General features: G+C 43.1%; 1 pseudogene across 1 annotated transcript; it reads left to right on the plus strand.

Annotated features, from left to right (window-relative positions):
• Window positions 1-9,986: 9,986 nt before the first annotated feature.
• LOC307213499 (red-sensitive opsin-like) lies at window positions 9,987-12,254 on the plus strand (annotated as a pseudogene). Its single transcript, XR_013843988.1, has 5 exons — window positions 9,987-10,015; window positions 10,062-10,095; window positions 10,186-10,301; window positions 10,865-11,003; window positions 11,813-12,254. The product of XR_013843988.1 is annotated as a red-sensitive opsin-like (transcript).
• Window positions 12,255-12,295: the final 41 nt, after the last annotated feature.

A 12,295-nucleotide genomic window follows, 5' to 3' on the forward strand; every position in this document is an offset into this window, starting at 1 on the left:
GCTGCCTCCCTAAATCAAGTAAATAAATAAAAATACTTTGCTAATTGACTAATCGCGCCACAGATAGCTTGGTTCTGCCCCTTACCTACTACGCTGCCTTATCCCGAGTCAAAGCACTGCACTTCCCAGAAGCAATAGCTTTCCAGGGATTTAGACAGGAGCTTGGCCCACTCTAAATCCCAGGTGCTGAACCTGAGGCTCTCTGCACAGAAAGCAGACACTCCATCCACAGAGCCCTGGCCCAGGGTCCATCATGAATCTACAAAAATGCATCTACAAAATGTCCCATAGGAACTAAGCTTATAAGGCACAGTGAAGAAAGAAGCAGAAGCATGGGTGTAGCCAGGAGTGCCGGGGGGGGGGGTAGGCGCCCCCCTAAATCGAGTAAATAACTAACTAATTGTGCCACAGATAGTTTAGCTCTGCCCCCTCCCCAAGCATGAATCCGGAGCTGCTCCCCACCTCCCAAGCTGCCTTCTCCCGAGCCAAACCACTACACTCCCCCCCCCAGCAGCGATGCCCCTCCAGGGATGGAGACGCGAGCTCGCCCCCCCCTCAACCCTAGGGGCTGGACCGGGGGCTCTCTGCCAGGAAAGCAGCCCCTCCATCCCCACAGCGCAGGACCGGGGGGGGGGCCAAACATGGTGCCTCTCCCCCCTTGCCTAGAGGAGTGAAGACCCCCCTGCCCCCCCCAGGCAGCGCTGGAGGAGGGAGGGCGAGAGGCAAAGGGAAGGATCCAGCCGTTGGGGGGCCGTTAGCAGCAGAACTGACCCGGGGGGGGTCCTGTCCCTGGTCTCTCGCCTCTGTGCTGCCCCTGTTGCGGCCCTGCCTGCCTCCCGGGACCCCCCCGGCTCCCCTTCCTCCGAGAGAGGAGCGGGGACCAAGGGGCGGAGAGAGCCCAGCAGCCCGAGCCCGTTGCTGGGCATGGGGGTTCTGCCAGGGGGAAACTACCATGCCCAGAAATCTTCGAGGCCAAGACTGGGCTGCTGCCCACGTGCTTTCAAAATACAGTGTTCATGCAGCCTATGCACGTGCTTCCCTTTTCACACACCTCCCTTACTGTCCTAAAAAATTAAAATTATCCCCACCTAGCCTGGGGTGGGGATAATCTTTCTCCCTCTACCCTGAAAAAAAAACCCTTGGGCAGCAGAGAGGGAAACATAGAAAATCATTTTTTAAAAAAGTCTCCCCATTTCTATTCAAGCAACCAGAGCGGAAGCAGGATCCTGCACTGAACGGCCCTCGGTATAGCATCATAGTCAAAAGTGCAGGGGAGAGCAGTGCAGAAAGCGTCTGTCAACCTGCCCTGATTTAGGGACATTTCCCCTCATGTTTCCTCCCACTTCTTAATCTGCATGTGGAAGTTTCTGATCAGAACTGGATTTGTGCAGTTGTACAGAGCTCTCTTTTTCTTATATATCTCAATGGTGGAAGGAGGAGACCTGCCCTTCCCTCTTTGTTCTCCCAAGCGCTGCTGAATGTGTGGTGCCCTCAGAGGCACAATTCATTTTCAGGACTCCTATAGGAAGATGCAGAACCGGAGTAAGGGAGGCTCTGACACGTTTGACCCACCAAACTTCTGCCGTGGAAAAACCATCTCAGCTTTTTGAGTTAGGAAAGGCTATTGAGAATTGAGCTCTTAGACTTAACACGTCTCCTTAAATTTGTGAAAATCAAAGGTATATAAAATAAATGGTTGAAACTTAGCTCCCGTCTATCATCTGAAGTTGGTTGTAAGGACACCCTGTTGTGTTGTTTATTAAGAGATGGATACGAAATACTAAAGAGTATTATTTTCCCAAGTGATGCAGCCTTGGCCGCTCTGAGCAAGGTTCACTTTTCCAGACCCTTTATTTCCCTGGCAGATACTTGGGCTAGAAACCCCTTTACGCAAACTAGAATGAGATGGCTGTAGCTGTAAGGGACACGGGGGGCGCTGTGGGTTAAACCACAGAGCCTAGGACTTGCTGATCAGATAGTTGGCGGTTTGAATCCCCGCGACAGGGTGAGCTCCCGTTGCTCAGTCCCTGCTCCTGCCAACCTAGCAGCTCGAAAGCATGTCAAAGTGCAAGTAGATAAATAGGTACCGCTCCAGCGGGAAGGTAAACGGTGTTTCTGTGCGCTGCTCTGGTTGGCCAGAAGCGGCTTAGTCATGCTGGCCACATGACACCAATAAAGCGAGATGAGCTTTATTTATTAAGCCTTGGCCGCTCTGAGCGAGGTTAACCTTTCCAGACCTTTTATTTCCCTGGCAGATACTTGGGCTAGAAACTCCTTTACGCAAACTAGAATGAGATGGCTGTAGCTGTAAGCAACAGGCATCTTTGAGCATGCACAGAGTATGCCGTCTGGCAATCCCAGCAGATAGGAGAGGCTTGTTGCCGCCCATCAGCTGTCATCCTCTTATGACAGGCTGCCATTCCTCAAGTACTTGAGGAAACTGAGTGGCCACACCTGGCTGGCACCAGGGGATCTTGAGAATATAAAAAGCATAGAATTGTACAGCTGGAAGGGACCCAGCCGATCATCTAGTCCAACCCCCTGCGATGCAGGAATAAATGGCTGGCCCATCTGGGGATCAAACCTGCCACCATGGCAATTTATTTGTTCAGAGGGAAAGGGAGCAGTTCTTCATAAGGATCAGAATAAATGTGGCTGAAATTGTGTCCTTGAAAGCACCATCCCGGATTTGGAAAACTGATACCAGGAGCCATAGGTGCAAACAGCATTTATTGTGGGTCAGGCTTTATTTTGGAGGCTAAGGGCAGAATCGAGTTATCTGTGATGCAATTGGTCAGTTAGTTAAGTATTTTTATTGATTTATTTGATTTAGAGGGGGCAGCTCCCCCCCCCCCCCCGCCTTCCTGGCTACGCCCATGCCAGGAGCCTGACACATCGTCTTGGGTGTGGTGATGCTTTCAAGAAAGCAATCCCCAATATTCATTTTCTTTCTTTTTATGAACTTTTATGGACTTCCAATCTATATAATGTGTTAAAGAAAGCAATAATATTTTGCTATCATCATAATAGCTTCTACGGATAAATATAATTCATACTTACCTCTTCTGGCTTGCCTAAGGAGAAAATTAAAATTCAGCTTTGAAGACAGGAGCCTGGGATCGTTTTAGCAACACCATAGCTGTGTAGTAGAAAACAAATAGGGAATGCCTACTTTTATTATTCTCCCTTTCATTCAATTCCAGAAGTCTCACAAGAAGCCCAAATTACCATGCTAGCGTTGAAATAAATGTCTGCCCTGATCAGTCGTGGTTGGTGCCATGGGGCAAAGCTGCACCCCCAATACAGGTGCTGCTGCAGCTTTCCTGGATGGGGCAGTGGTGAGATTGACGCTGTATGTGGACACAGGTGGGAGAGCTGGATTGGCTCCACCTGTGTGTCTGTACAGCCCCAACCTCACTCACCCCCTGCCCAGTTCAGGTGAACTTCAGGAATGTGGGTGTCATGGCTGATGAACACCATGCCCCTTCCTGGTGCACATATTTGCAGCCCTTACCCTCTAACACAGAGAATATTCATATGTTTGATTCCCTGCTGGCTGGGCCCTTGCACCTATGCAGATCCATCGGCTCTTGCCGGTCTGAAAAGCTCTATTTTAGAGCATTGGGACATGATATTGAAGTGGTGTGTTTAACATTTAATGTTTATTATGTTTTTGTATATGTTGGGAACTGCTCAACGTGGCTGGGACAACCCAGTCAGAATCATCATCATCATCATCATGGAATAAGACATTCCTATTTGCGTGGGAGAAATGTTGGAGGGTATGGGACAGGTATAGGAGATAGCTAGTGCTCCGAAAGTGCAGGAACAGCTTCAGCTGGAATCCAAAGGAATAGGCATATTTTGCATATTTATAAAAAGTGGAACGTGGAAGAAAACCATATGCGAAAACTTAGTTGCGTCCCTTAAGAGGAGCAGGACTTGTGGCTGCTGGTTTTCTCAGGGCCGGGGGGTGTGTGTGTGTGTGTGCTGCATCACAAGGTTCATCTGTTGTGACATCTCCCTCTGTTGGCTCATTGGTCGCCAGAGCTCTAGAAGGCCTGGGGATCTCCTATGCTTGGATCATTCTGTGCTTGTGAGAGTAGAGAGAGCATGTAAGTAGGATTTCTTTCAGCATATCGGATCCTCTTCATTGAGGGTCCGCGTTGCGCACAGGCCATAGGTGCAGCCCCCCTTCCTTGGGAATGGTGGTGTGATCGAGGGGGGCCTTTAAAAGGCAGCGGTGCGGCATTGGGGGGGGTTACCTAGGTTTGCGCCGCCAAACACCCGCCCTCGATTTAGGTTTGTGCTTTGGCCTTGCTCTGGAGTTCGTTGGTCGCCTGTTTTGGAACAGGGGCCGAGTAGGAATTTTTTTCCATTTGGCAAATTGGTACTGGCCTCTTGGTTTTCGCCTACCTCTTAGCAATTGTCACAACAGTGGTGCCCCGCAAGACGAACGCCTCGCAAGACGAAAGGGTTTTCCGTTTTGGAGGAGCTTCGCAAAACGAATTTCCCTATGGGGTTGCTTCGCAAGACGAAAAAATCTTGCGATCCCCGCGGGTTTTTTCCGCTCCCCCCCTTTTCCTAAGCCGCTAAGCCGCTTAATAGCTGATCCGCTGATAAGCCGCTTAACAGCTGATCGCTAGAAGCCACTAGACCGCTGTAGCGCTAATCCGCTAAGCTGTCAATGGGCTTGCTTCGCAAGACGAAAAAACCACTAGACGAAGAGAATCGCGGAACTGATTATTTTCGTCTTGCAAGGCACCACTGAACTTTGTAAGGTTTGGCGGTTAGGCATTGGCTTAGTGAAATGTGGGGGAGGGAGGTGCGGCCATCACCTGCCCCTCCAGGTACAAGGGTATTCCGGTAAAGGAATCCGCGAGTCCGGATCTCGTCCAAAGTCTACTTGGGAGGCTAGGGCCATGCCAGGACCCAGCGGGAACCCCGGGGTGAGTTTCAGTTGGTCACCATTGATGGAGTTCCAGACATGCTGAGAAGCTCCACAGCAAGAATGCAAGGAGAAGCATAAAATAAAGGTGATTAAAACCTATTTAATGATTTATGGACTGGAGGAAGGTCGTGGAGGGAAGTTACAATTTTGTTTAGGAAAGGCTGGCCTTATGAAATACAAGATATAATAAGAGAGGAAGATGGTCGATGCTTAATAATTGTAATTAAAACAGAAGGGACAGAAATAGCAACAGTAAATGTCTATGCCCCAAACACTGATGACCATAAGTTTATTCACAATTGCTTTAAGAGATTAAGCTTCCTATCGCATCAGCAGTTGATTATGGGTGGAGACCTTAATGAAATTTTAGATCCACAGATGGATACCACATCAGTAGCCAGGAAAAAAAGGACAAAGGTTAGAGAGACAATTAATAACTATATGATACAGTGGAATTTAGTGGATCCTTTTAATATATCATTCTTAAATGGAAAAAAACTTCATTCAATATGTTGTGTATTGAGTCAAAGGATTTTATATCTGTATTATTATTGTCTGTATTGCATTAGGGTAAAGTAACTGCCTTTTGGTTCCAGAGGGTACAGCTACTATTGGTTCATTTAAGCTGCTGTATTTGGATCCTCTGTCTTATTGGTTTCCTCCAAAAGGCAGGACTGTGATTGCCTGATATTGTTCCCTCCAAAATGTATCCTTTCTAGCTAGTTCCCTGTCCCTATAAATGTAGCTCTCCCCTCCTCAGGCCCCAGTCTTGTTGCTTAATAAAGAAGTGTTACTAGAGAACTGTCTCCAGCATATTATGTCAAGAGAGCTGAAATCACAAACCCCACGTCACAACACAATATATAACCCAAGAAACACAAATATATATTTAAAATAACTACAAATCTTCAACGTCAAGACTGGTGGAATAGGAAGGATATCAAGCTTACATCAGACGGAAGATAATATCCTTCTCTGCCAACAAAGCCAAGCTGAAAAGATTAAAACAATCTAAAAACTTCTTTTAAAAGACTATGGTGCGATATGTCAAATAACCCATCTAATGTTGCATATGAAAGAATACAACTAACATTAGAACTGAATAATATACTAGCTCAAAAAATTGAGTTCAGCCTACTAAGTCTAAGACAAATCTATTGCGAACAGGGTGAAAGACCGACAAAAATTCTAGCTAATCGTCTAAAACAAAAAAAAAGCGAACCAAATAATGCCCTTAATAAGAAATGAAAATAACATCGCAGCGACTTCATCAATAGATATCAATAAAGATCTTTTTTAATTCTACAAAAAATTATATGAAGGGCCAGAAAATATATCAGAGATGGAGAACTTCTTTCAAGATATCAAAATACCAACTATTGAGGAAGATAAAAAAGATAAGCTGTCAGCACCCCTAAATATATTAGATATTGAGAATGGTATAGAAACAATGGAGAATGGGAAATCACCTGGACCAGACGGTTTTCCTATGGAATGGTATAAAATATTCAAAAATCTACTAGTTCCCAGACTTCTAGAAGTCTATAAGGAAATAGCTCATAAAGGTATATCTGCTACAACATTCAATGAAGCTTTAATAATGATTATACCAAAACCTAACAAAGACCCTACTAAATGTGCAAATTATAGACCAATATCATTAATGAATGTGGATGCAAAGATTTTGAATGTAATATTGGCAGCAAAATTACAAAAAGTTATTCAAGACTTGATAGCTAATAATCAAACAGGTTTTATAAAAACAAGACAAGCTACAGATAACATCAGATTAACAATAGATTTGATAAACTTAAACAAAGATGAAGAGGAGTTTATGATATTGCCATTAGATGCAGAAAAGGCTTTTGACAGAATATATAAAGAATTCATAGGGTTTGTGTTACGTAAATTTGGTTTCCCTATAGAATACTGTAATTGGATTAAAATGAAAACAAAAAAAAATTCCTTCCAGTAGCACCTTAAAGACCAACTAAGTCAGTTCTTGGTATGAGCTTTCGTGTGCATGCACACTTCTTCAGATACCAAGTGTGCATGCACACGAAAGCTCATACCAAGAACTGATTTAGTTGGTCTTTAAGGTGCTGCTGGAAGGAATTTTTTTTGTTTTGACTATGGCAGACCAACACGGCTACCTATCTGTAACTGGATTAAAATGAGTTATAAAACCCCAACGTCTCTAATTGTTACAAATGGAAGAATTTTGAATTTGATTAGTTTAAATCGTTGAGGAACGAAGCAAGGATGTCCTCTTTCTCCATTATTATTTAATCTCTGCCTGGAACCATTAACAAGAGCAATAATTCAGGATGAGCATATCAAGGGTGTAAAACACAACAAAGATAATTACAAAATTGTATTATTTACAGATGATATCCTTTTATTTATTACAAAACCAGAAGATACAATTCCAAAAATTATGGAGAAAATAAAAACCTTTGGCAGAATATCGGGATATTATATAAATTGGACAAAATCAGAGATTTTACCAATTGGGCCAAGGGCTACTTTGTATAGAAACCATCAATTTCGGATGTGCAAAGACTTTATTAAATACTTGGGTATAATGATTTCATCAGATATAGACCAAATTGTACAATTAAATTTGAATCAAATTATAAATGAGATTTCTTTTGATATTGAGAGGTGGGGACCTCTAAACCTCTCCCTTTGGGGAAAGGTTAATGTCCTCAAAATGAATGATGTTCCAAAGCTTTTATACATTCTTAGAGGATTACCAATACATATTGCCAAATTTTACTTCCAAAAAATAAATCAACTATTTAGATTGTGCCTTTTTGGTACAAAGCCACCAAAAATATCACTACATACAATGCAAATTCCAACTAAGGATGGTGGCTTTGGTCTCCCAAATCTGGAACTATATCACCAGGCCTACCTGCTGAGTAAGACTAACGAGTGGAGAGCTAGCAGGAATCCCAATTGGGCTACTCTTGAATATAGTTTCTTTGGACCTCTTGTAGGGTGGACTCAACTCGGCTCCAATTTTATGAAATATCCTATTATCCTGGAGACTATTAAAGCACCTATAAAAATTTGGATGAATATAAATATAAATAATAAGGATGACCCCTGTAAACATGAGAAATTAACAATATGGGCCAACCCAAAATTAAAAATTGGAAATCAAGTAATAATTTGGCAAAATTGGATGAAAAAATGTATTTTGACATTGAATCAATTAATTGATGAAAATTTGTGGAATATAAGACCTTGCAAGTAAAGTATGGATTAACCAGTGAAACACAATGGCAATACATCCAATTGAAACATATGTTGGAAAGGCAGTTTGGCCCTGACGCTAAAGCAGCCTCGGAAACACCCATGCTGCTACAAGATTTAATCTCTGCAGCAAAAACAAAAAACTCTACACTTGCACTATATAAAACCCAACTCAACAGGAAGAAATATGATTTAGAATATGATAGACAAAAATGGAGTGAAGAGTTGGGGCTCCAGATAACAAATGACATATGGGAGTCAAGTATAAAATCAACAGAAATAGCCTCTATGGATCTAAGACTAAGACTTATTCAACAGAAAATAATATTTGGAGTCCACTGGACTCCCGCAAAACTATACCAGAAGAAAATAACAAGTGCAGACAACTGCTGGAGATGTGGGAGTAAAAATGCAAACTTAGTACATATGATGATTAAATGCCCGATGATAAGATCATTTTGGTGTGAGGTGAGGATATTTATAGCAAGAGTCATAAAAAGAAATTGTTATTTAGCGGAATTAAATTTAATTCTAAGTTATATTCTGGAAACGTGGGAGATTACAAGGGGTCAAAAAAATAATAATGGATGTACCGTGCTATATTAGAAGCAAAAAAACTTGTTTTGATGAATTGGAAGAGCCGCAAAAAGATTCCATTGAGCACATGGATTGATAATATGGACAGACTACCTACATACGAATGAACTGCATGTCGACGCAAATTAAGAATGGATAAATATGAAGAAATCTGGAAGGAATATTTAAGCAATAAGGCGGAAAACGGTGGGAAGTCGGGGGAGGAGAGAGAGGCGGGGAAATATTGTTAAAAAGGTGTAGTCCTAGGTATATCAGTGTATCCAAATCTGAATTGTCAAACTGTGTTATTATGGTTTTTGTTGTATGTGTCTTTTGCGATTGCTGTTTGTATTGAAAAAAATGATTAAATAAATTTAAAAAACAACCATTGATGGAGCGTCCTCTGTTGGTGGCTTACTCTTCCAGACTTCCTACAAGGCAGGCAGGAGTTATTGTCAATGCCTAAGCCAGGCATGCCCAAAGTCCATTTTTTCAGGGTCCTAATCCGGTTAAATCTGGCCCCTGTGTCAGTTGATTTCCTCAAGCTCAACAACTTTGGTCAGCCCTTCACTTCATCAAATCTGGACCTCTTTGAAAAAAGTTTGGACATCACTGGCCTAAGCCAATACAACCCACATTGCTGTACTCCAGAAAGTTGTGGCCTAAATTTTGCCCATTAACCTTCAGAGTAAAATTCTGTCTCAAGGGGTTCTTCTTATTCTTGGGGGGGTGCGCCGGGGCCTTGATGTGCAACTGAATTCTGTGGGGATAGGGAGCTTAGAGGCGTGAATGCAAAAACCAGTTTGGGGACGTAGATCAGGAGAGGACTAACTGTGAGCCCCATTTCTCACATTCTTCTCTTTCCTTTTTAGGCTTTCAAGACTGCGAAGAGTGATTTCGCGGATGGCCAAAAAGAATAAAGTGTGCCCTCTCCCCGAGTCCTCCCCCCCGCCCCCCGCCTGCCCTCCCGCCTCCCCCTGTGGACCCCTTTTCAAAAGGACCACAAAGGTAAAACCTTTCAGCATATAGTAGTTGATTCCAGTCCCTAAGATTTCTCAGGAAAGGATGAGGCTATTTTGAGCTTTAGATCATCACACCCCATGTGGCTCTTTGTTTCCCTGTAGGCTCCACCGACTTCCTTGCCGCCCCAAGCGAATCAGAAAGAAAGCAATCCTGAAGGTAAGGTCTGTTTCTGTGGATGTGTTCAGAAAGTCTCTCTCTGTGTGTGTAAGAAGCCTCTCTAACTGGCAGCCTTCTCTTCTTTTCCTTTCAGAAGAGCTCATCCTGGAAGACCTGGAGGAAGAGGAGTAAGAGACTGGGCGGCATTGGGGCAGCTTTATCAATCGTTAACAGGTCTTGGCTGTTGTAATGCTTGGCTTTTGTGTCTTTCCTTGAAGGTGAAAGCTTGCGGAGATGAAGATGTAGCTCAGCGTTGTCTTGCTGCCCTCTCAGCAGGTGCCGCCCCAGGAACAAGGCCATTTGATAGCCCAGCAGTGGAAGCAGCACGTGCCAGGTATTGGGGGAAATACTGTGCATTTAACCACAGAGTGGTTCAGAGCATCTCTCCAGGGCTTTGACTAACTCCCTGTGGCCCTGCTCTGGCAGCGCATAAGGAATGTGTGTGACTAGAGAGGTGGTTTCAATGGTGGCCCAGATTTAAAAGGCATTCAGCTGTCTCTCAGCCTGATTTCCTTCACTGAGGGGCAAAGGGGTGGGGATTATGAAGCTAGATCATCACTCTGAGTTCTTTGCAGGAAAACCAGGAGAAAAAGACAACAAATTTATAAATAAAACACGAATAAATATCTAAGGGCGGAGGGAAGCCAGAAGCAGCCATAACACATATTTTGCTCCTTTATATTCTCAGATGGGGCGCTGCTGAGAGTGCTGCATGAGCCAGAGTTGTGCTTAGTTTGTACTAGAAATTGGCTTTTAGTAGTGTAGCTCCAGCCCTCTGGAATCCGTTCCCAGCTGGAATTAGACAGGTGCCTAGCATCATAATGTTTACGTGTCTTCTTGAAGATGTTTTATTTAGGATAGCTCTCCCTAATGTATAACCCAGTAAGTCATCTGTAGGATCTGTACCATTCTGCCAGCAATTACCATCACCATCTGTTACTTGGGTATAGCCTGGAAGGTTCATAAAACCTCTCATGAGATGCAGAACTTCAACAGGACTTCAAATGCAGCAAAGCTGGAAAGGAAATTGACATTGGTGGGTATGTGGTGTTGTGAGCAGAGTATTTTTGTATTTTAAAGAGCAATAGGAACACAGTGTTCCTTTGACTCAGACATTGATTCTGTCCCTACAGATTGAAAATTATTGTCAAAATATTGGGGAAATGCCAAAGCACTTATGGATGCTGTGGACTGGGCTATTTGTGTGTTTGCCTTCATGTATGGTTTGTGTTCCATTTGAGTTGCAGACATTGAGCAACTCCTCTGTTTTTCAGTTGTTAGATTCATTGGTATGAAAGCTTATTGTATTAATGTGAAATAATATTAATATTCAAAATATTTATACCCCACCCATCTGGTTGGGTTTTCGCAGCCACATACATACTGGGGACTAACTTAATGATGAACCTGTATACTGTAAGACTCTCAGATCTTGCAATACATGGGCTCATAGAGGAACCATGTGGTATATATATTGCTATTGTATGAGATGTTGAGGTCCTGCCATATTTTCTTCTATAGGACTATAATTTGAAACAGGTGACATTCCATTATGATGTAAAGCATATGATAAACACAAAGGATGCTGTTCTTAATTTCTTATCCTGATCTTGTGTTATTTTTTACCACTAGAGGGCTGCTGTACTGCAGAGGATACTGCTTTTGGGTCTTAGGATAAAATGAATGGACAGCCTAAAATAAAAGCAAGAGCCAATTGTTTAAATATCTCTTAAATGTTGAAGCACTAATCCTTCATTTCTCTCTCACCGATTTGAAATAACAGATAGAAAAGGAGAAAATATAAAAAGCCAGCCAGTAACTAATTATAAGTGGTTGTTTTGACAGATGGCTGTACTGATCAGTGTGGGATTCTTCAGCGCATGGACACCATATGCCGCAGTCAGCTTCTGGTCAATATTTCACTCCAGTGAATCCAGTGAATGTTGCCATGTCTTTTTGCTAAACCGTCAACAGCCTACAACCCTTTTCATTTACTATACTTTCAGCAAAACTTAAGTGCCTCCAGTGCTGCTATAGTCAGAAAGTTTACTTTGGCACCAAGCATACCACCAATTGCCATGTGTCAGTGATTTGGTCAGGAAGGGATAACGCGCACATTTCTTCATTCAGAAAGACAGACAGTGGAGAAGTTCCAAATCCATCCGCTGCAGCTGCAGAAGTCTTATTCGAAAACGTTGCTCCAAAGTCCAGATCATGAAATCTCCCAGGGAAACACTGCAAGGGCAGTAATTCCTAGGAAGTTTATAATAAACTGCTTGCAGGATAATTCTGAGGTCTCTGTTTTTTTAAAAAAGACCTGCCAGCAAG

This window comes from Podarcis cretensis (assembly GCF_951804945.1).
Source record: "Podarcis cretensis genome assembly, chromosome: 3".
In the NCBI taxonomy this organism is placed as follows: domain Eukaryota; kingdom Metazoa; phylum Chordata; class Lepidosauria; order Squamata; family Lacertidae; genus Podarcis; species Podarcis cretensis.